Source organism: Gallus gallus, chromosome Z (assembly GCF_016699485.2).
Source record: "Gallus gallus isolate bGalGal1 chromosome Z, bGalGal1.mat.broiler.GRCg7b, whole genome shotgun sequence".
Classification (NCBI taxonomy): domain Eukaryota; kingdom Metazoa; phylum Chordata; class Aves; order Galliformes; family Phasianidae; genus Gallus; species Gallus gallus.
Window position 1 is genome coordinate 81255071 of NC_052572.1, and position 22772 is coordinate 81277842.

A 22772-nucleotide genomic window follows, 5' to 3' on the forward strand; every position below is an offset into this window, starting at 1 on the left:
CTGACAAGCAGGGTTTTGACAGCTGGATGTGCACCCTTACCTGCCAAGACCACCACCTCTGTTTCTGAGGGCTCCCTGGCATCGCGCTGCAGTTGGCGTTTGGCCACAGAGGATGGTTTTCTGGGCCTGAAGCAGGAACACCAACTGCATGCTGGGGATTCCTTCACCCTGCTGGGTGGACTTGGTCTGGAGGGAGAAAAGAGGGAGCGGTGTGAGTCGTGCATGGTGCAGGGTGAGGGAAGAGCTGCCCTGAGCTCTTGCCAACACTTGCTTGTTCCTAGCACTGCCTGGTTCCTGCTGAAACACAACTTTGAAGCTCGCTCTGATTCACACAGTTGAGGATAGTTCCATTCCTAGAGCTCAGCCCTGGAGTCTTGCTGGCTACATTCCCCTCAGCCATGTCAACCCAGATGCAGAGCATGCCTGTTAGTTGAACCTCAGAGTCCAAAGGGAGGGGACATTCAGTACACCACCACACTCACCATTGGCGTCATGTAGCTTCTGCAAGTTTTGGCACTAGCAATAGTGGAGAAAAACCCACAAAAGCCCACCCAAGCAAGTCTGATAGGAAGCTGCTGGAAAAGAAAGTCCTCTTTACCTTGCAGACGGAAAGTCAATGATTGTGTGGAATTTCCCCCGCACTGCTGCGGGGCCTTCTTCCACGTCCATGTCCCTGCTCTCTGTCACAGCGGGAGAGCTGCTGTGGCCTCCCCTCTGTGCCTGTGCCTCCTCCAGGGTGAGCAGCTTGGTGGCAGGAGAAGACACCTGCACAGACTCGGGCCCTGATGGAGAACTGCACCCTGGAAGGGAAGACCACAGCTAAGAGGGAGGATCAGAAAGCAGCAGCACAGCCATCACAGTTCTGGAGGAGGTGCCGCACATCTCTCAGCTTTGCTTTTCTGGTCAAGTGAAAGAAGAGGAGGTCAAAACCCTTTCATCAAGCTTCACCTGCACGCAAAACATCACCATGACAGGGACGGTTTTCTCATGCTCAACTTTGGGCTTGGACATTCTCCGCATCCAGCCACAGAGGATGCCATATTCTCATCTAAGCCCACAAGCCGGCTGGCCCCTCAATAGCAAAAGCGTAGCTCAACAATCCTGGAGAAGGCCTGCATTTGATCAAGGTGTCTCATCAAGACAAAGCTCATGCACGAAGACGCTCACCTGCTCCATCTCCGATGCCTGATGTGGAGCTGGAGCAGAAGAGGACGTCGGTGTGGTTGATCAGGAATTCCACCACATCTGACTGCCTCTGCAGTTCCTCGCAGGCAGCTCTTCCGCTGGCGCAGGCAGCCTCGTTCTGCTGGGATCTGTAGAAAAGGCAGATTGGAGAAGTCATTGACCCAAGATCGTTTCCCCACGTCTGCATTTGGGCAGCCAAAGGCTGTCCAGTTGGGCTCTGGAGACTTCCGCAGTGGGCAAGCACTGATGCCACTGAAGACATTCTCCCGGGTGATCAAGGACACACCAGCCCCATCTGACAAAACCAAGAGAGCACAAATTGTCCTCCTCTCCAAAGTGTGCCCGTGGGGAGAACAGATCTAAGCCTTGTGCTGAGACGGAAAAAGAAGTTTACCTGAAGAGGTTGGGAGCCCACACAATCGCTAAGTTCTTAGCAGGCATGTTTGTGATGGAGCAGCTCCCAGCCAGACAAGCCAAGTGTCTCATCAGGTACTCCAGCGTCCTGGAAAGCAAGAGCCAAACCTTCAGCACCACTGAGCACGCCGGGCTCACATTCACCAAACAAACCTCACTCTTCTTGCTACTAGCAAGTAGATCAAGCTTTCCCAAGTGCCACGCTGCAGCACCAAGCCCCAGCACAGCACAGCTGCAGACATCAGCTGCACCAGCCGTGCCCCCGTGCCCAGGAGCTGACCCAATCCATTCACCCCACGCAGCCATCCACCACTTCAACACACACAGGCATCACGTTGCCAGCGTGACACAAAGCCTGCCATCGCATCATCGCCCTCTGAAATGCAGCAGGGCTGAGCTCCCCACACCGAGGGCAGCAGTTTTCTGACCTGTAGTGAGGTGCAGGCAGTTGCTGGATGACCTCCTGCACTCGGAGCAACCGCTCCTCATCTGTACCGGCACAAACAGTGTCCTGGAAGAAAGCAGAAAGGGAATGAGACACACATCATGCGAGTCAAGCGCATGGGGCTAACAGAAAAAGGGCCTCAGAGCTGCAGAGGGCACTGCTGCTCCCATCTCCCACATTTCCAGTGGCAGGATGCACACACCAGGTGTTACGGTGCACCCGGTGTGCAGGAAGCACGAGCTGCTTGTTGTACAGAGACACCCACTGGATGTCCATCAAAACCCCAACTTCAACAGAAAAAAGACCAAAAAAAGGTGCGCAGGCGTGTGTGTGGATGGGAAAGGCCACGAAGAGGGACATGAAGGCCATTGCCTTGTGCTTACCGAGAACTTGCCATGCAGCTGCTCGCTCAGCAGAGGGCTCGGGAGCTCCCTGAAGTACATCTTGCACAGGGAGCTCACGCTGTGAATGTCCCGGACGGTGAGCTCCGGAATCTGCTCCGACTCAAAGTCATGGCTGGAGAGAAGGACACAAAAACAGAGGGCTTGGAGAAAGAGGAAAACAACTCCAAAGCAAGACAACATACAGTCCAGAAGCACTCTTACCGCAGCTTCTGGATCTTGGACGCCACGCCGGACAGGCGGTAGATCCCCTGCACCACGCCGTGCTGCTCAATGAACTCAGCGCAGCTCTGCACGACCTGGGGGACTACAGAACAAGGGCCAGCGCTTAGCTGAGCTCCTGATTCAAGTCCTGCTTCAGCCGCTGCCCCTGTCACATCCCATCCACTAAGCCCAGCCAGGCTACTGCTTGCCTCCTCCGTAGAGGAGAAAAAAGGCTGTCGCAGACGGCGCAGACAGGCAGGAGCCGGGGACAAAACTGGACACGGACGTGTTCTTGGCTTTCAAGAAATGCCAGGACCTGCCAAGCAGCCTGCAGAAAGTAATTCTGGGGAAGCCAGAGACACTGCCACAAGTCCCATCACAGCTCCCACCGCAATGGAGGCGTCAGACCTCATGTCCAGAAGAGCTAGGAAACTGACGCACTACACTCTCTTGGGCCAAAAGGCTTCCTTGGTTTTCAGGCTAGCGTGGGATTGGCTTACACCTTTGGCTTTAAGCAAATAAAAGTGTGCCGGCCTCCTATGAGCATTAGCCTCAGCTTCCCTTTCAGCCATAACTCCCACCTCACGCTTCTCCACCGCTATCAACCTGCCCCTTGCTAGACATGATCTCCCTTTCTTTCATCTTTACATGCCCAACAGAGAGAGGAAGCTCTCAGGAATGGGCTGTTCCTTACCATCACGGCCAGAGTGGAGAAGATGCTCTCCCAGGTCACAGCCAAACACCCCTCCCTTCTCCTTCTCCAGCTCCATCTCCCGCTGCTTCGGTTCCTCTGGGCGGGCCTTCACGAAGGAACGAAGGAAGCTGAGGAGCTTGCCACGCTTCTTTGGCACTGCACAACAAAAGGAAGAAACCAGTTCATTTCAGGTTGGGCTCAGTGGGACCAGGCCGAGCATCACACATTCGACAGAGCACGTAAAAGCGGGAAGAACATTGCCAACAAGTACCTACAACAACAGATTTTCCCCGTCCCTGGAGGAGTCCAAGGCCAGGTTGGATGGGGCCCTGGGCAGCCTGGTCTAGTCTGGCATTCAAAGTGGAGGTTGGCAGCCCTGCCTGAGGCACTGGGGTTGGAGCTTGATGATCCTTGAGGTCCCTTCCATCCCAAGCCATTCTACCAGGATCCTATCATTTGCCCAAGCCCTCATTCTCACTGCCTACAAAACAGCAGCCCTATGCCCCGTGGGATGCAGGAAGGATCATCAACACAGAGGAGAACGTGGGATGGATAAAGGAGGTATTCAACACAGAACACACCCAGAAAAAGACTCCATTTGACTTCCCCGCGCCATCACATGTAACATCCGTACCTGGCTGTGGTGCTGAATCGATGAGGGCCTCAGGAAGTTTTCCGTTGATGAGCTCCACGCACTCACCAGGGAAAAATCCAACCTGGAACAAGATCAAGAAGAGAGATGGAATACTGAATGCAGCATTTCTCAGGCCTCAACTGTTGCACCAAGAAAGAATGGCCTGCAGAAAAGTAACCCTCATTCAACATTTGCAGCCAGAAGACCTACAAAAGCAACTGACGGAGCATAAGATGGCTGTTCTCCGTGCTTGTACAAAGGACAGAGATGCTCAACTCCTGACTGCCTATTGAGCACAAGAGGCTCTTGCTTCTAAGTCACATGAGGAGACAGTTTCCCACCCAAGCCCAGAGCCAAAGGGAAAGGCCTCTGACAGCGACATAGAGAAACTGTTGACGTCCAGAAGCCACCCTGTGGAGGCTGAGCAGCTCAAAGCTGACGTTCCTCACTTGACTGCAATTGCGCCCATGAGTCTGAAGCTCGTGCCTACCTGAAAGCCATGCTTGCCTCTCCACCAGGGGCTCTGCTCCTTTGCTGGCATATCAAGAACGCACACCAGGTCTCCCACCTGCAAGACATTGCAACATCAATCCCAGCGTCAGCACAGCTGGGAGGAAAGCACAGCTGAAATGGCACCCTTCTTCTGCACTGCCAAAGAGCGCACAGCTTGAGAGCAATTGCACCGGGGCAGCTCTTCAGGCATTTCCCGTGGGAAAGCTGAACTTGGAGGTACAAGAGTCACTGCCTTACACACCAGACAGAATACAGTGCAAGCATGCCAAATCAAAACGTCTTTTAGACATGGCTGAACTCCTCCCTGCATCCAACCCAGTGCAAGTCCTATCTGGACCTGCATCTTCTGGGCTTCGCCTCACAAGGCATTCTGAAGGTGTCTGAGAATATTCCTGATGCATTCACACGGTATACTCTTCTGTCTGTGACAACAAGGAACGCCTTCTTTATCTGCTTACCTCCAAGGAGAGCTCATCCGCTGCCTGGGCAATGTATCTCTTAATAACATGGCCAGCAGCAATAGCTGGAATATTAAGAGATGACTCCTCACAGACCAGCAGAGGCTTCCCCTGGTTCTCAGGCTGAAACAGAAAGCACAGGCCATGGTGAGGAGCTGAGGACAACCAAGGAGGATTTCAGGGTGCCATCTCGATGCCACTAGCAAGGAAATGAAGCTTTTAAGGCAGCTCTTCAGTGACACCGAGAGAGCCGGAAGGATGCTCTCTCTCTTGAAAAGCAGGAGAGCACAACTGTGGCTCATTCTGCTGGCTCAAGGCAGGGAACAGAGACCAAGCAGAGCTTCACACTGTACCTCCGTCAACGCCCGGTCAGGCCCACGGCTGATCTCGCTGCTCGTGATGCCCATCACAGCAGGCGCGACAAGCTGCAACAGAAAAGAAACACATTTCCTGTGCTCACACAGCACTGGATCAAGAGACTTCTTCAGAACTACTTCTAGAAACAACAACTGTGTGCAGTCTATTCAAACGGGACAGCTGTTGCAATACGCAGCACTGGACCAAGTCGCTGTCCCTCTGCTAGCAGATGGGGACTCTGGCACAAAGCAGCAGATGCATTTGCCCGCAGCACGCTGAGAGCGCAGTAGCAGGCCAGGGAGAGGTGTCACTGCTGGGGCTGGAGCTGCTCCCCAGCCCCCGGCTCCCAGCAGCAGCCTCACCACCAGCGCCGGCCGCAGCCTTGCCCACGCATTTCGCTGCCTGCATCTCTGCTGTGCTCCCTACAGCTGTCGGGCACACTCACACAGCCAAAGCATGCACGCTTCTGCCCCTGGCTCACGTTCTGCAGCTCTGCACAGAGTGGGGCTAGGGCTCTTTGCCTAAGGGATTGCCTTCCTTCACACCTAGCTGCTCCCAGCACTACAGGCAGCATCCTGCTGAGGGTTGAGCTGGAGGGGAAGTGGAAAAAACCCACACGTGACCAGAGCTGCATTTCAGCTGGACGAGGCTGTGTTACTACACACGGTGTGACTAAACACGGGCTGCTGAACCATGTGGAAATACAAAACATGGCACGTACCTGACAAGAGATCAGAACAAGGGAGAAGCAGATCCTTGAACCCGCAGCCGTTCCTTGTCACTTTGCTCTGATCTTCCACGAGCAAAAGCTGCACCAAGGGAGCAGGCGGAGGGTGGGGAGGGGAGGGAGAAAGAGCAGGTCAGTGAGCTTGCACAATTGAGCAAAGGGAAGAACCAGGGAAGAACCCTGGCACAAATGCCACCTTGATGGATGGCTTTGGAAGTGATGGCCCGGGGGAAAATGGCCTCTGACGGTCAAGACTAAACAATATGATCCTAGGAGCTCTGCCAGCCAGCAGTCCTCAAGGCCTCGCGGCCCACCCGTCTATCCCACACCGTCTCAGCTTACCTACAAGGCGCTGCGCAAGACGGGATGAAGACGAACACACTCAGTAGATGCACAAGTGCAACAAGCCACGTACTCACGCCGAGCTCAAGCGCTCCAATGAAGGGAAGCAGCACGCGCTGCTCCTCCCCTCATTCTAGCCGCTTATGACATCACTAAGGGCCACCCGGCTGCTCCACCATGGACGGACAAGGTGGGGAGGCAAGACCACGTCACAAGACCACAGGATTCCAAAAGGGCACTCCAGCGTTCGAGAAATCAGTGCGTGGTTGGAATTCCATCCCAGCCAAATCCTGGAGAAGCTGGCATGGGCTTGTCGGGACCAAAGTCCAGGACCCGGCGCTTGGTCCTGTAGAGCCTCTTGCTGGGCCTATGGCAAATCCACACTAGGGTCCTTCTCGGCATCCAAGGGCGGCTTAGAGCAGCCATCTCTTGCACCTGGATGGAAATAAAGGAAGAGAAACACAGCACTACTACCAGCCTGCATTGCCAATTTCTTTCCCGAGTGCATTTTGGCCTTTTGGCTTCCATGACGACCTCATTTCCTCCTCCTTTTCTTTGGGGGGAAGCTGCCCCCCGTGCCTGAGCTTCACATGAAACATGACACTAAGACAAACGCTTGCTGTGGGTGCAGGGTGGCTGTGCTTTGCCAGGTATACTAGCGGGCTAGGAAGCGTCACGTGGCAGCTCCAGGCCAAGTCTGCATTCAGTCACTGTGGCCACAGCTGCTGCCTCACTGCCAGAACGTATCCGAGGGTACAGATGGACGCAGGCACTCCTGCTCCTTCTGCAAAGCCCTCCTCTGCACAGCCCGTTAGCTGCTGATCACTGCTGTGCCAACCGGGCTCCCCTTTGCAGCAGCCCTGGGATAAACACGCCTGGACTCTTCTGTGCAGCAGCGAGCTCCAGGGATGAAGCAGCAGAGAGGAAACCAACAGAATCTACTGCTGCTGAATCCACCAGCTCCTTCTGCCCACCAAGAGTAATACCAAAGCACAGAACACAAGTGGGATAAGCGCATCTCGCACACGGACAAAGAGAATCAAAACAGCTCCTTCGAGAAGCGCTCGTAGGGTAAACCCAACCTCAGAGACACAAACGCATCTGGTTCCAGTAAATATTTCGGCACCTTGTTGATGAAACGCTGTTCTGTTGCTTGGAGAGCACGAAGCATGCTGTGTTGACAGGCACAGCAGTGCGATGCCCAAGCTGAGCACGCAAACCTCCCCAGCACCCCTGCCCAATGCTGCCAGGGAAATGCAGAACCTGCAGCCCCACACGTCTCACTGCACAGACACTGGGGGGCTGCCTTAGTCTCAGGTGGGATCGATTTTTCTTCAGTCTCTCTTATGATGCTACAACAGTGAGAACACTCTGATGTTTATAGTTTCTGAGAAGCAGACTTGGACAGAGCCAAGGCCGTTCTCAGCAAAGCTCTCAAGAAGGAGCTGGGAGGTAACCAAATGAGGACAGCTGACGTCAACGGGCCAAAGGGATATTCCATACCATATGACATCAAGTGGAATGGGTTTTGGATGGGGTGGGAGTTCATCTCACTCTCTTCTCTCTTCTTCTGCTTGGCCATTGGTTGGGAGGTGCTGAGCCAGTGCTTCTACATCACTCATTAGATACACTCAATGATAGATAGATAGGTAGATAGATAGACAGTCAGATAAATAGATAGATAGATAGATATTCATTACTTCTGTCCTTTCCTCTACCTTTGGAAAGAGATTTCTCTCAACACATGAGTTCTACCTTCTTTTTCTTCGCCCACAGTTCTCTCCCCTATCCCACCGGGAAGGGGGCAGTAAGCAAAGGACGCTGTGGTTCTGAGCACCCACCGGCTTCAACCACAAGACGGCCGAGGGGCAATGGCAGCAGATGTGAACTGCACTGTGGTCACTTGGAAATGAATGTGGTCTTGACGTACACAAGCACACTGTTTCACTTTCCAGAAAACAACCTATGCTGTCAATGAAACATGGCCCTCAGTAGAAACATTTGCAAGGATGCCTTCAATGACCGAGGGCATCGCACGCCATGAACGTCACCCTGCTGACACAATGGCATTGCAAACACAGCAGCAACCCCTGGCACCGATACCTCCGGGTACAACAAGCACAGGGCACTGGGCTGCTTTAGATGCAGTTTCAGCACAGACCTGAGGTCTTCATGGAAAGCGCCTTGCAGAGCACATCGTGTCCTGCACCAGGCAGAGCGCTGCGCACCTCTCATCTTTCCAAACTTTGGGGTTTTGAAGCTGCACATTGTTTCTTGGGAGTTTGTCCCCTACAACTCCAGAGCACTTTCAGCTGCTTCCTGGCAATTCACGGCTTGCACAGTGCCAAACACAACAAAGAGAGGAGGAAAGAAAGAAGCAAAGGCCATGGCTATGCACAGAAGCGGCCAGGAAGGGTTCAGCTCCAGAATAAAACCTACACAACTCAACTCAACAGATTCCAAGGAATTCATTGACATCTGACACAATTTGCAACGCCAGAAGCACTGCCACGCCAACAGCACCGTATTTGGAAAGCGGCACGTCCAAATCAGCCCCCTTGCCCTGCTCTACCCGCTCAGCCAAACACAGAAATCAAGATGCTCTTATCCACACATGCAAATCTGGGGGCGAGTAGTAAAAGGCTCACTGGGCCATGGGCAAAGCAGGGAGCAGATGATAGGCAGGAAACAGGAAGGAGTTCAAGACCAGCTCTCCTACACCAAAGACAGGGAGAGCTGAGTCAGCACCACGGGAGGACTTACGACACAGCTTAACAGCTTGCAGAGACCTGAGGTTGCCAAAAGAGGCTGCCAGGGTAACTCTCACCAGTCTTTTGCAGGGCTGTTACAGATGCTTCTGGTGCTGACTTCCACTGCCCTGTGTCATTGGTAGAAAGCACATGTGAGAAATGCTCAATTGGTCTGGGTAACGCTTCTATGCTTCCACGGTTAGGACTGAAACAAAAGGAAAAAAAAAAAAACATGAAACCTTATGAAATTTGCCTCTCTACTGCTGCTGTCAGCGTGACATCTAAGATGAGCATTACGCGTCCCTGCACCCGACTGAAGATTCATCCAAGTCTGTGTTCCACACAGCTCCATCCCAGTGCCAAAAAGAAACACGGACAGTGATGTTTAGATGATTCTTTGTGCAGATACAGGTGCAGGTGCATGTGCATTCTCTACAGCAAGACATAGCAATTTCTCAAGCAGTACGACGGAAGGTCAGTGGAAAGGAAATATAGGATGAACTCTTTTCATATAAAAAATCCTTGCTAAACCTCTCCCCAGCAAAAAGGAAGCCTGCTGGGCATTGTTAGCAGCAGTTCCCAGAACATCTTGCACCACAAAATTCAGCACGCTCCTTTTTTGCACAGGCCCCTCGTTTCTCTAAGCAGCGTCAAATACCCTCCACTTCAAATACACCCATCAGATAACTAACAGAGCTCAGAAGGGGTTAGGAGTAGAGCGACACACAGCTCCGCTTCGCGCTGAGGGCAGTTTTGGCCCTCCGAGCTTGCCGTAGCCACCCTGCGCTCTGGCGCCGGCGGACCGGAAGTACTCGTAGTCACTATGGCGGCCGCCTGCGGGGGGTTTGAGCTGCGAGGCTGTGGGGAACAGTGCCTTTTGAGAACAGTGTTTTTCTGAGCGTTTTATCTTCACCGGGTGGTTTTCTTCCTCGATGTGTCGAATGAACGGCGATGGAGAGCCCACAGGATTCCATCCGGGCCCGAAGCCCGTCATTATTGACAAGCAGAAGCAGAGAGAGGAGAGGAGGTAGAAGGGGTAGGCCGCGGTGGGGGCCGCCCTCAGATTCCTCAGGGCTCTGAGGCATTGGTACTCGAAAAGTGCGTGTCGGAAGGTGACAGAGACACGGGCCCTGCCTCTGCCTTTGCCTCACATCTCGAGGTCAGCTGGGAGCTGAGTGCACGTATTTCTGTTTGTGAAATGGAATTCCTCTTGTGCTAAGCATTTTTCATGTCTCCGAAACCCACCTGCACTGCTTTGAGCGGCGGAGTGTTTAAAGTGGCAGTGCTGCCTCTGAGAGGAGAGGGATGATGTGATACGTTGCACACTGGGGTATTGGTCAACAGTTGGCTGCACGTACCCAGCAGTGTGCCCAGGTGGCCAAGAATGCCAGCAGCATCCTGGCCTGTGTCAGAAATAGTGCAGTCAGAAGGACTGGTGAAGCGATCTGCCGGCTGTTCTCAGCACTGGTGGAACTGCACGTCCAGTACTGTGCTCAGTTTTGGGCCCCTCACTACAAGAGAGGCACTGGGGCCCTGGATCGCGTCCAGAGAAGGGCAACAGAGTGGTGAAGGATCTGGGGCACAATATCATGGGAGTGTCTGAAGGAGCAGGGATTGTTCAGTCTGGAGGAGATTCAAAGGAAACCTCATTTCTCTGCACCACTACCTGAAAGGAGGTTGTGTCTGGGTGGGAGTCAGCTTCTCCTCCCAAGGAGCAGCAGGAGGACAAGAGGTGATGGCCTTCAGTTGTGCCAGGGGAGGTTCACGTTGGATACTAGGAAAAATGTCCTCTCAAAATGCCCAGGCAGGTGGTGGAACTGTTGTCCCTGGAGGTGTTCAAGCCATTCCCTGGCTCTGAGGCCAAGTCTCCATGCTGTCTGAAACACAGTGACCCCATGCAAATAATCTGTTGGTAGTGGCCCTCTGGCCAGTACTGTGTCAGGAAGTGTGCCTTCAGCTTATCTGCCAGACAGTTGAACTCCAGAGCATAAGGAGATTTCTATGGCACGGTATAATTCATCGGAGCAGAAAAGAGTTTTAAGAGTCCCCTTAAGCTTTGCCAACACAAGATAACCACTTGAATGTGGTGTCTCCTGGAGGCTCTCTTCAGCTGTTTGTAAGAAACAGTAGGAAAAAAATTATTATCTTTTACTATGAAGTGATGAAAAAGTGTTTTTTTCATCTGTGTCTCATTTAGACCATGAAGAAATTCCCGTAAACAAGGCAGGAGTTTAATTTTTTAGTGGGAACGTAGGCGATAATTTGGTTAACTTTTTGACTGATACAGGGATTATATCAGGATGGTGAGCAGTCACCTGGGGTTTCTGCAGGGCTCCATTTCAGAGCCAGATGGAGGACTGCATCAGGGGAGGGTCAGGGTGGAAAAGCTTCTGCCCCGGAGGTTGACCGTGCACAGAACAGGTTGCCCAGGCCCAAATATGCCAGAGTTCAAGGATCCTTTGGACACCACTCTCAGACATAGTGTGCCTGGTTTTATGTGGAGGCAGGGGTTGGTTTTATGGGGAGGCAGGGGTTGAACTCCTATGATCCTTGTGAGTCTCTTCCAAGTGGCCATTCTACAATGGCCTGGAAGGCTGTTAAACAGCTTTTACTTGTGTTAGTTATCAAGGTGATACAAGCATGTAAAATTTGGTACCTAAATGCTACTCCTGTTGGGAAAGAACATTCATAACCAAAGTACCTGCCTTCCTCAGTAGGTAACTTAGGAGACGTGCAAGGAGTAACGGCCTGCAGATGCCTCTGTATTACACTGTGCAGACAGAACAGCCAGCACTATGGTAACTTAATGCTACTGATGTGGGGGTGGAAGGAGCAGTTAGCAAGATCTGCATCTCAGAAGGTCTGGCAGGCTGGTAAAAGAATGCTATCCGACTTAGCTTACAGGGAAAAGGAAAAACTGCTGCTGTCCTATTCTTCTTTCCTTAGTAAGTAACAGAGTTAGAAGCGTAGAAGGGAGTTAACAGCATATCAACTTAAGGACGGTGTAATAAATCAGTGTTATTTAGGTATATGAACAAACGTAACAGCCACACAGCCCCCAAATCCCTTTTCTCCCACTGGTGTCCAGCAGTCCCTTAGTTTGCTGACAGATCGGGCTGCTCTCTTCTCTTAAACCAGCACTTGTCTCACTGCTTTGCTTCACAGTCAGAATTCTGACCATATGACCTTTTTAATACCTTTCTTTTTTTTCCTTTTTCTTTTTTTTTTAATTTTCCCTCTAGCTGCAGGTCAGAATGAAACCTCAACCGTGGTCAAAACGGTGGGAGAGGCCGAAATACAACATAAAAGGAATAAAATTTGAGCTACCCGAGAAAAAAATGAAGGAAGCACAGAAGTGGAAGCAGCCCTGGCTGGAATTCGATATGCTGAGAGAGTATGATACTTCAAAATAGAGGAATAAATACGGAGGGAAGCGAGTGAAGAGCTGAACAAGTAACAGCTTTGAGTTCAGTGTAAGAATTGTCAATTTTCAAGTTTCGTATGCAAATAAAAGACAGTGAAATTTCAGCAGTTCTCATCTGAATGTTAAACTGTCCCTTCCTGAAAACAGTGTTACAGTGTGTTCAGCCCTGCTTCTGCCTTCCCTTCTAAATCACAGCTAATAGAAGGGGTTTGCAGTTATTGTGTTGTCACTTCCAAATAACTGTTTCTTCTGCCTTTGCCAAGTAGACAGGGGCCAATTGTGAAAATGCTTCACTCAGTGGGTTCAGAAGGGGGCTATGGCAGGGAAGCAGATGTACAGAAGCCCAGCTGGACAATCTGAGTGTAAGTGCTGCTTAGCTGTCCTGTAAAGGCACTTTTGAAATGACATCTGATAAAGCACCAATAGTAACCTGACAACAAAGCAGTAATACCAACGTTTTGAAACCAGCTTGCAAGAATGAAGCCAGATTAGCTGTTACTCCAGTCAGATTGTGTGAATGGGTGCAATGTTCACCACAAAGTGGCACAGTAGGTTCTCAAAGATACTCAACTGGGATGGGGCTTCTGAGCTCCAGTAAAAATCGCCTTCCCCTGCTTACCAGTCATGACGAGTGACGTCTGCAGCCACTGGAAGAAGCCTCTACAGAGGTAAAGCGTGATAGAACCTATTCCAATTTCATAGCAGCACAAGACTAATTTCTTTGGGAGCAACTTTCAACATGAATAAGGAAGCAGAGGAGACAAAAGCAAGCACGGAGATCACATGCTTCAGCTGATTACCCATCAGTTGTATTTTCTTTGCACTCAGGAAAGTAGAAGTGCACAATTACTTACAACAGAACTCCTAAATCCTGCAGATAATGAAGCGCCAGCAGTGCCAAAGTTTTTTTCCATACTTCACATAACATTCCTGCCGTGTTCAAGACTGGAAAGCGTTAAAAGTCTCATTAACACAAAGACATCTTTACTTTTCAAAATAATGGTTTTGCTTTTATTTTAAAAGTCATTGTTGTCTATAACACTGATGAATGCAATTTACAATTAAAATAGTTTACAAAAATACATATTCTGTAATAAAAAACAACAGAAAAACCATAGGGAATAAAAGCCCCCAAGAGTTAAATGGAAGACCCATACACAACATTTTAGAGAAGCAGGCAATAGCAAACTTAGCAGAATTTGTGACACACTGCTGTTTCTACAATAAAACATCCTTTTTATTCTGCAGCGGTAATATTTACTGCACATATATGAAGTTACACAACATTAGAAATCTAACACGGGTACAATGAGATGAGGTTTAATGGGTCTTACAGGGAAGCAAAAGGTAAATGTCCTTAGAGAGCCAATTACTAGAAGGTAACTGGAGTTGTTGTTCTGCTCGTCTGATAAATGAGGGCGGGTGACAACTCCAGGTGTGTGCACAAAGTCCAGTCTGTATCTCAAGTACAAAGCTCCACTACAAATCATACTCTGGAGAAGAGTAAGTGTAGTTAAGACGTTCTCCTGTGCAACTTCTTACCTTCCTGAACTGCCATTTACCATCAGTAGATGTTCATAGATCACACTTCTCACTGCATACAGAATTCCTGCTTCTGTGTCAGGGTCAGAAAGCTATGAGGAACTCACTGTGAGTTTCGTAGAGTTATCTCATTAAGTGGACAATAAGTTAGAGTTCAGTGACTCCCGAGTCAGAGTGATTTGGTGTGGTACTGAAAACAGCTTGAGAAGTTGTCTGCTCACCAGCAGTGGTAACGTTACAGGCACTTACTGCAGTCATCCTTCCCAAAAGAACAAAGCAGTGAGGCTTCGTCATATATTTCAGAACACCTGCACTTCACACTGACCATTGTGATTCTGTCTAGGAGTAGACAGCATCAGAAGGCATTTGGAAAAAAAAACCAAAATATTTCACAGTAAAACAACTGCAGGCAGTCCACTCATTAAACATGACCACTTTTTTAGAGTGAGCATCAGGCTTGTTTCAGTAAAAGAACTGCTGCTTCAAAGAAATCCTTATTTCCTGATCACAGATTTAAGATGTTCTCTTTTGCACTCTTCAATGAGCTCTTCAGCAATACGCAGAGCCTTGACTCTCACCAACAGGAGAACAACTTCTTCAGTTTCATCACTATTACAAAAACAAGTTGACATAGCAACACATTCACACCTGACTTCAAAATCAATAAAGCTAAAACCTGCCTTGAGCTACACTGACCATTAACTGCACCCAACGTCTAGAGCCTCAAACTAGCCTGAACTAGTACTGCAAAAGCGATCCATCTTACATTATGGATTGCATCTTTAGTTGTACGTAGATGTTGGAAGTACATCACTGAAAGTGTTAAATGTATGAGACTTGAGGAATTTAAGAATCATAGAATCATTAAGGTTGGAAAAAACCACAAAGATCATCTAGTCCAAATGTCAACCCATCACCACCATGCCCACTGAACCACGTCCCTAAAAGAAATACTAACATAAAGAATACGAGGAAGTGCTGCATCCCAAAGAACATGTTGTTTGTTACCTGTGGTTACTCCTGTGAAGCATATGTGCTCACTGAACCAAATGCTGGCAGAAGTTCACTAACTCGGGGAGAGTTGACCCACTTCCAAGATTTTGGAACCACCTTTCTGGGAAGCATGCAACCACCTGTTCACCCAGAGAGTATTCTGAAAGAAAAGAAAAAAGAAAAAAAAAAGGCTTTCAATAAAACTAAGTCACACCACTTCTGGCAGACTTCTCCTTTGAAAGAAGGAGACTTCTCCTTTGCTTTGAAATTCTTTTATACACCAAGGTCATTAAAAAACAAAGAAACAAACAAAAAAACAACTTCAAATGTTAAATAATTACACTTCAGACTACATCTGTCCCCATGGAAATAAGACCTTTCACCTCTTTACACTTCTCTATGTTTTCTGGCCCAGGTGGTGTGTTGAAGAGGTTCAGAAGAAGGTAACGATTCAGCAGCTTGCTCAGTCCCACACCACGGACTGTGTCTTCCTGTACAGTCCCATCCCCAAGGAGAACCTTGGAGAGCAGCTGCAGTAATGGAGAAACAGAACATGCATATCTGATGGCTGAGGGTGCATTAGAACCTCCTTTTTAAACTTAAAAGATACCATGTCCATCCAATCTCAGTACTCAAAAAACAGGATTTATTCTCTCCAAACTGTCAGAAGATCCCCAACATAAGCACATTTTCAACCATTCTGCACATCACCACTTCTAAAGAGAAGACTGACAGTGAGGATGGAAAACAAACTGAAAGGAGAAAACTTCAATCCACAGTGAAAGACCACTGGTCTCGCTTTTAGAAACATGTATTTGACTGGACATTTAAGTCAGGCAATACACAATCTCAGAGGGTGATACCAGAATCTTATGTCTGTTTCTTGTCTGCCAGGTATCAGCACTAAGCTCCCTCTTGTCTTCTCTGCATCTGTCCATGACAAAGCCTTACACAACAGCTTGCCCCAGGAGTGAATATGGCAAGTCCTCAACATTCCCAAATTCCCTGATTTCTCTACAGCAATGTGCAACATGGCAGCAGGAAGCCTATGCAGAGCTGTCACCATGGCCTTGTTAGCACACACAGCAGGGGAACTGGGACGTTAATGTGTTTTCCTGCATCCAAACCTCATCTTTAGTACGAATCCAAACACACTCATAGAGGCAACAGATCTAAGAGGGAATTGAATCACAGGCATTCAGACATTCAGCACTTAATCAGACATAACTCAGCACTTTAGATTGAATAAAGCTATACTAATACGCTTATACGCACATGCAGGGATTCTATTCTACAAGAGCAACATGGGCACTGTATGCACATGCTGAGGAAACAGACCTATCCACAGAGTGCCAATGACTGATCTCATGGAAGGTTAGCAGGAACAGATGATGAAATTAAAGTCTCTTGACTACGTATCAGAGGTGGGTGAGCATAAATAGCTCACTGACAAAAACAGCTAACCTTCCTATTAAAATGCATTAAGTTCTCAGGAATCAGATTTGACTGAAGATACATTTCCTCAAAGACGACAGTCTACTTTTAACTAAAATGATTTTCACAGACAAGATCGGTGTTTTTTCTTTACCTCAACAGCTGACCAAAACCGTCTGCCTTGGAATTTTGAACATGGCGATGATTTGTCTTCCACAGTGCTGGTCAGAAAAAGAGGAAGAGGAAATAAGGATTTTGTTTGACCTGAAAGTAAGACAAACAGACAATTCATCTCTTAAACACCAATGCATTACAACTATGGGATTCTTTCAGCAGTGACAACCAGAATAAAGGTCTAAGGAAACAGCTGTTAACTGAAACTCCTTGCAATACCCAATGGAATTAGCAGTTGGAAACACTCGAGTATGTGTTTAATGGATTCTCAGCAGAACAGCTCTGCCTGTAACCAGACAAACATGCTGCATCAGGCTTAGCAACACTCTTCTCCCAGCTGTGTCTTAACCTCACATCTACCAGACTCTTACCAGTTATCCTCTCTCTAAGAGCGTCCAGCAATAAGCATCAGCAATATCAACTATTTCAGGAAAGAAAGGAGGAGTCGGGAGTAGAAGGGGGAGCAGACCACCACAAATAACACAAGCCCTCACTTACTCTAAGTGAAGATCACAAAACCAGATTCTGGGCTGTGCCTCATAAACTAAGAACTTTCCATTTATGAAAGCTTTTAGTTACAGGAGCAAAAAAGCACTAAGCTGACTGCGTAGTTACTCTTGTCGGAATGAGTTCATAAACATCAATGTTTGGTAACTATGCCTACAATGAAACAGTAGAAGGCACATTTGTTCATGTGGAAAAGCAAAATGCTAACTCAGCTGAATGCAGGTGCCACTGTATATAATAGACACTAAGATCACGGCTGCATTGAAGACCTGTGAGCAAGTATCAGCTTTAACCATCTTTCTTTCCTTCTTTTTTTTTTTTAAACAAAATCCTCTTGGATAACGAGATTAATGTATTTACCAGCTATGAGGTTCTATTAAAAAAAAACACAACAAAACACCACAGCTACTATACAAACAGAATCTTCTCTAAAACTTCTTCCTGAAGTCAAGTGTGGCGACTGCATAAACGTTTGTTATTACTTCTTTTCATACTAAGGGCCTAAACATCAACTTAGTTTCACCTACTTTATGCTGGATAAACTCCCAGATTTGCATGAGAATAAAACCAGAACTGGGCTAAGTGTATGTTACAGTGAATGTTTACAGTGAATGCATACACTGCATCAAGAACTTCCTTCCCCATTACCACAACAGCCTTTACCTGTTTTGCCTGACTGCATTCCCTTCTGGACAGGACTTGTTTTTCAAACACGTTATCACAAAGCTGTGTAAGGTTCTCAGTCTGTGAAGTTGATAAAGGATCCCACACATTCTTGGCAAATGCTGAAAAATAGGAATTATTTCATACATGATATCCAAGTGGCTATCTGCTCTAGTTTCAAGGAAGCAAACATTCAAACAGCTAAACCTTTCCTTTGCAGTAACCTTAACAAGTAATTGTAACTATCAACATCATTTTACATTACCACTTACTTAAGGTTTGATTACCTAGCTGCAGTGAACGTGCTCAAGACAACCTTAATATACCTGTAATTTTTGGCAGGATAGTTTTTTCAATCACTCTAGGCAAAACTTCTTCATCAGGATCATCATCTCTTTTTGATTCAGACGACTTTTTGGCATCGCTGAATCCTTCTACAGCTCTGAACCAGGGCATCTGTTTCAGGTCTGTAGAATTCTGCTGAAAGATCATTCCCGTTAGTTGTTCAGCTGTCAGGATTGAGAGAAAAACTCCATGCAGAAATATATCTAATGATACCAAAAGATTCTCATTTAACAGTTTTACATGGATTCTAATCACTGAATGGACCAAAGCAGCAAGCTAAAACTGAATGTAAAGCTAGATTTCAGAGGGTAGGGTTGTCAAAATGTCAGCAAACAGCTCCACATTAATAAAGATGCAAGTGATTCATACGCAAGCAACCTGACAAGAGGAAAAGATATCCTCCTTCTAGTTAACAACACTTATCTCAAGCTCTGGAATGCCTCTGTAACCCACGGCAAAGCTCCTGTACAGAAGTCTTCCCTGCAAGCAGCATGCCCCCGTCCTGCACTCTGGCAAAGCCTTTTTCAGGAAAAAAAAAAGATACAGAAGACCACAAAAACACCTCTGCGGTTTTGAACAACTGCACAGATTTAAATACCCATTACATTTCATATTTTGTATGTCTCTTAAAAGCTCAGACAGGAAAATCCTTCTTCTGTTATTCAGCAAATACGCATCGTGCCTCTCCCAGCTCCTCGTGACCTGCTCACTAAGGCAGTTCAAATCTCAATTTGAAATACATTCCAACTTTGGACAAAAAACTGATTAAACTAAAGAAGCCTACAGTCTTACCTATTCTTCTTCAGGCATTGGTCAAAATTGTTTGAAAGCATCAATTCTGTGCTGTAGAAAATAAACGATATACCATTCAAAAGGAGTATTTCTTCACTCTCCCTTGAAAATCCTTCTCAATACGGGAGGAATTTTGCTCTCACATCCTGACCAACCTTTGCTCTTCTGGAATTCAGTCACCTCTGTCAGAGCCAGTTCTTCATCACTCGGCATGCCTTCGTGGTGACCAGCTGTTTGTGAATGCTCTCTCAGCTGCCGCCTGCAAGTCCTGCATTCTGTAATGAACTCAGGTGAGTTATTCACCATGTACAAACGTAAAAGAAAGCTCAGTGATATACTAAGAACACCCGGTGAGAGCAATAGCCTAAGGAAACACGCTGAGGAAGCAGAAGTAAGTATGCAACCCTAGAGACACAGACTGTAACAGTAAGGTACTTTGTGAGCTGCCAAAGGACATTAAAAGCATCTCTAACGACCTTCACTTCACCACATTCATACTAGGAACTCCCCCCACCTGAAACACCAAACATCTAACATGGTACTCCATACTATCCCTGCCAGAGGTAGTCTGAAAGAAACTACTGCGCACTCAACAGTCCATCATCTCAGTTCTATGTAGCTTATGCAACAACTTGCATAGAAACTGTGACTGCATCCAGGAACAAGACAAAGAGGTGAATGCAGAACACTGATTCTGCTTCTGCTCTTCATTTGGAAACTAACCAAAGTAAATAAAACCTCCTGATGAAAAATTCACAGTGTCCAGTGTAAAGCACAGTCAATATTATCAGTGAACTGTAGGACAGCTGTGGCTGCTCCCTCGTGCAGGGGGATTGCCAGGTCACAGCCTGAACCGGGAGGTGAGCACCTGTGTGAGCAGAGGGAGGGTCCCCGGATCTCTCTCCCTTTCTTGGTGACACTTCCAGCTGTGCTTCCCAGAGTGCACACACACTCAGAGTCTGCATGCTTTGCACCCACCCCACCTGCACACCAGTTAGAACCAGAAAGGGCTACATCCCCGAGCTCACTCTTCTCAAGCTGCTGCCAGTTATCAGTCAATCCTTCCTTGTCCTCCTGTTCTACAGTGCCTGCGTCCCAAACAACCTAATATCTACTGGAAAACTGACTCAGTTTCTCTTTTCAAGTACTGATAGACAGCCACTGAGATCAGTAATTCAAAACTGACCGAGCATTTGGTCATGCTCTATTCACTATTCTACCACGGAGAAGTGATACTACGCGTCCTACTTCGGTAAGGATTTCAACTAGGACATCTAGTACAGTATGCCCACTGACAACAGGGAGGGAGAAAACGTTACACATGAAAATAAAACATAATCCAAGAATTAACTGCGTGTTTCTACTTAAAGAATGAGATTTCGGTAAGAAAGTAACTGGTAACTCCATACTAACTTGTCAGATGCTGCATATAAGTAGATTCCGTTTCCAGCTCATCTTGCTTTCGCTTCAGTACCGACACGGCTCGCTGCTGGAGAAGTGCACGTACAGCAGATTCGAGCTCAGTTATGTATTTCAGCTGAAATATGGTAAACAGCAATCAGGTTTGAATAAAATAAATGAAAGAACAGTTTTCACAGGCTTTCAAGCATGAGGGTGAGATGAGAACAAGAGCATTAAAGTCTGAAAAGCAAGAGCCTGCTCACTAGAGTTTTTTCAGGCTGTTTAAGACTGAAAGCCACAAACTGAATGCCAATTGCCTATTACAGGACTACCTAAGACCCTACCAAAAAGTGTTCATCGGGACACTATTGGTACAATAGGCTTCAATCTGCCTTTGAACACCTCGCCATCACAGGAAACATCTCAACGAAACCTCGTACAGTTATGTACAGTTACATAAAAAACACCTCAGGCTGCAGCACAACTGACAGTAGTTAGATTTGACAGTGCATTCTCTGGAGGGTACCCTCATCGAGGCCAAACTTTGTGCAGCATCTTCCAACCTTCCATCTTTTTTTTATTTTCTATTTTTAATAGTTAAGGTTTGCAGTTAAGGAAAGCAACACAGCAGATAACATAGACAAATCCTCACACAACCCAGCTAAATACCAGCTCAAACCTAACGTAAGATCCTTATTACTAGTCACACGTTGCAAAGCAAATACATTTTGAGATCCCAAAACTGAACGCAAGTCCCACCTCCCATTCAGCTTTAGGACACCCTGGTTACTACACCTGAAGAAAACTTCTTCCAATAACATTCTGTTTTTCTCCATCACAACCCAGCTGAGCCCACAGCTCAAGCCAGCGTACATATCCTACCTTAATCATTTTAGGTTACTGTGAGGGGTGGTCTGTTCCTCCTTTGTTTCCTGTTACACTCAAGTTTCTGATAGAACTGACTCATAACTGGTCGTCTCTCATCATCATTTCCAAAGAAGAAATCTCATTTTTGCCTGGAAAAAATGCAGGTTCGTCATCTTAAAGAAATGGGTGGCAGCGAAGGGAAGGAAAACACACGTACTTTTTCATTGAAACTCTTTACTAAGTTCTCTATGTATGTTTTCATGCCCCTGTAGAATTTGTAATTCATAGCAGCATCTGAAGGCTTCTCTCATTCCTGGGCAGTTATCTTTGAACTGTCAATGCTCTCCACGTGTTTCTCATACTCCCTCTGGTGGGCACGGGGCACATCCTGCAATGATGCCACCCTAAAAAAGAACACACTCAGACAGTCAAAACCACGACAAGTCAACAGTTAACGCATTCCTGAACATCTTCCGCTTAAAACAAAGCACAGAATCCTTGCTAATAATAGCACCTGCATCGGAGCAAAGAAGAACTGCAAGACTTACCCATACCAACATTTACAGAAGCACTGTGTGTGGACAAGATTCATGCTTTGGAAAACATCAAATGTCACTGACGTAGTGGTAGTTCTGAAGGTACCACCACTGACATTTTACCCATATTCCTCTACACAGCACGCTCCTAAAGAGCATAATATGGCAAGTGTAGCGACGTTACACTGCATAGATTCTACCCAAGTCTATGTGGGTAGGAATACAGCATACATCAGTGCGTCCCACTTAATTTATACCAACTTAACATCACCAAGCTATTACTACCAGACGTGTTCTCCCTCCCCTTCTTGTTACTTTCCAAATAGGTCTCCCACTCTCGATAGTCTTTCACATTTGATTGTACTTGAACTCCCCACATCATTTCATCCATTTCTTTCAGGTGATCAAGGCCAAAAAAAAAAAAAAAAGCATACAATTCCACAGAAATATTTAGTCCACTTCAGTGGAAATTCTTTGAACACAAGCAGGCCAGCAGCAGTCTGTACAAAAGAGTATACATACACAGAGGTTCACACAAGTGAACGGCAGATGTTTGTGTTTCAGCTGCACGATGTCTGAACTTATCAGTACAGCTGCTTCTGGCTGCACGAGCACTGAGAGGTGATGGGGATGGCTATCTCGGTAGCTGCAGATGCCTGACCCCACCTGTCCTTCACATCTAGTGAAAACAGATGAGGCACATCCTGGTTTAGAAGGAGGAGATGGCTGAGCCGGCGGTCCGATAACCGGCAGCTCGCCCGCACGCGTAGCGCTTAGGAGCAACAGTTGCCGGTTTGGAGTCGTCGGGCGCATGCTCGCTGTGATCTGGAGGACTAATCACAATAGAGAGCGGCGGATGAGCTGCACAGAGCGGTTACGAAGCCACTTCCGCATTCCTACGCGCACGCGTTGTGCCGCCTGCAGGACTGAGCAGCGGACAGCGGCAGTTCCGCGCATTGGCCACGAGGTG

The 22772-nt window shown here is 47.7% G+C and overlaps 1 long non-coding RNA gene across 1 annotated transcript; it reads right to left on the reverse strand.

Moving 5' to 3' along the window:
• Positions 1 to 19228: 19228 nt before the first annotated feature.
• Positions 19229 to 21837, reverse strand: LOC121108403. Its single transcript, XR_005842902.1, has 4 exons — positions 21484 to 21837; positions 21282 to 21415; positions 20412 to 20535; positions 19229 to 19273 (listed from the first exon to the last, which is right to left on the reverse strand). It is a non-coding gene; the product is annotated as an uncharacterized LOC121108403 (long non-coding RNA).
• Positions 21838 to 22772: the final 935 nt, after the last annotated feature.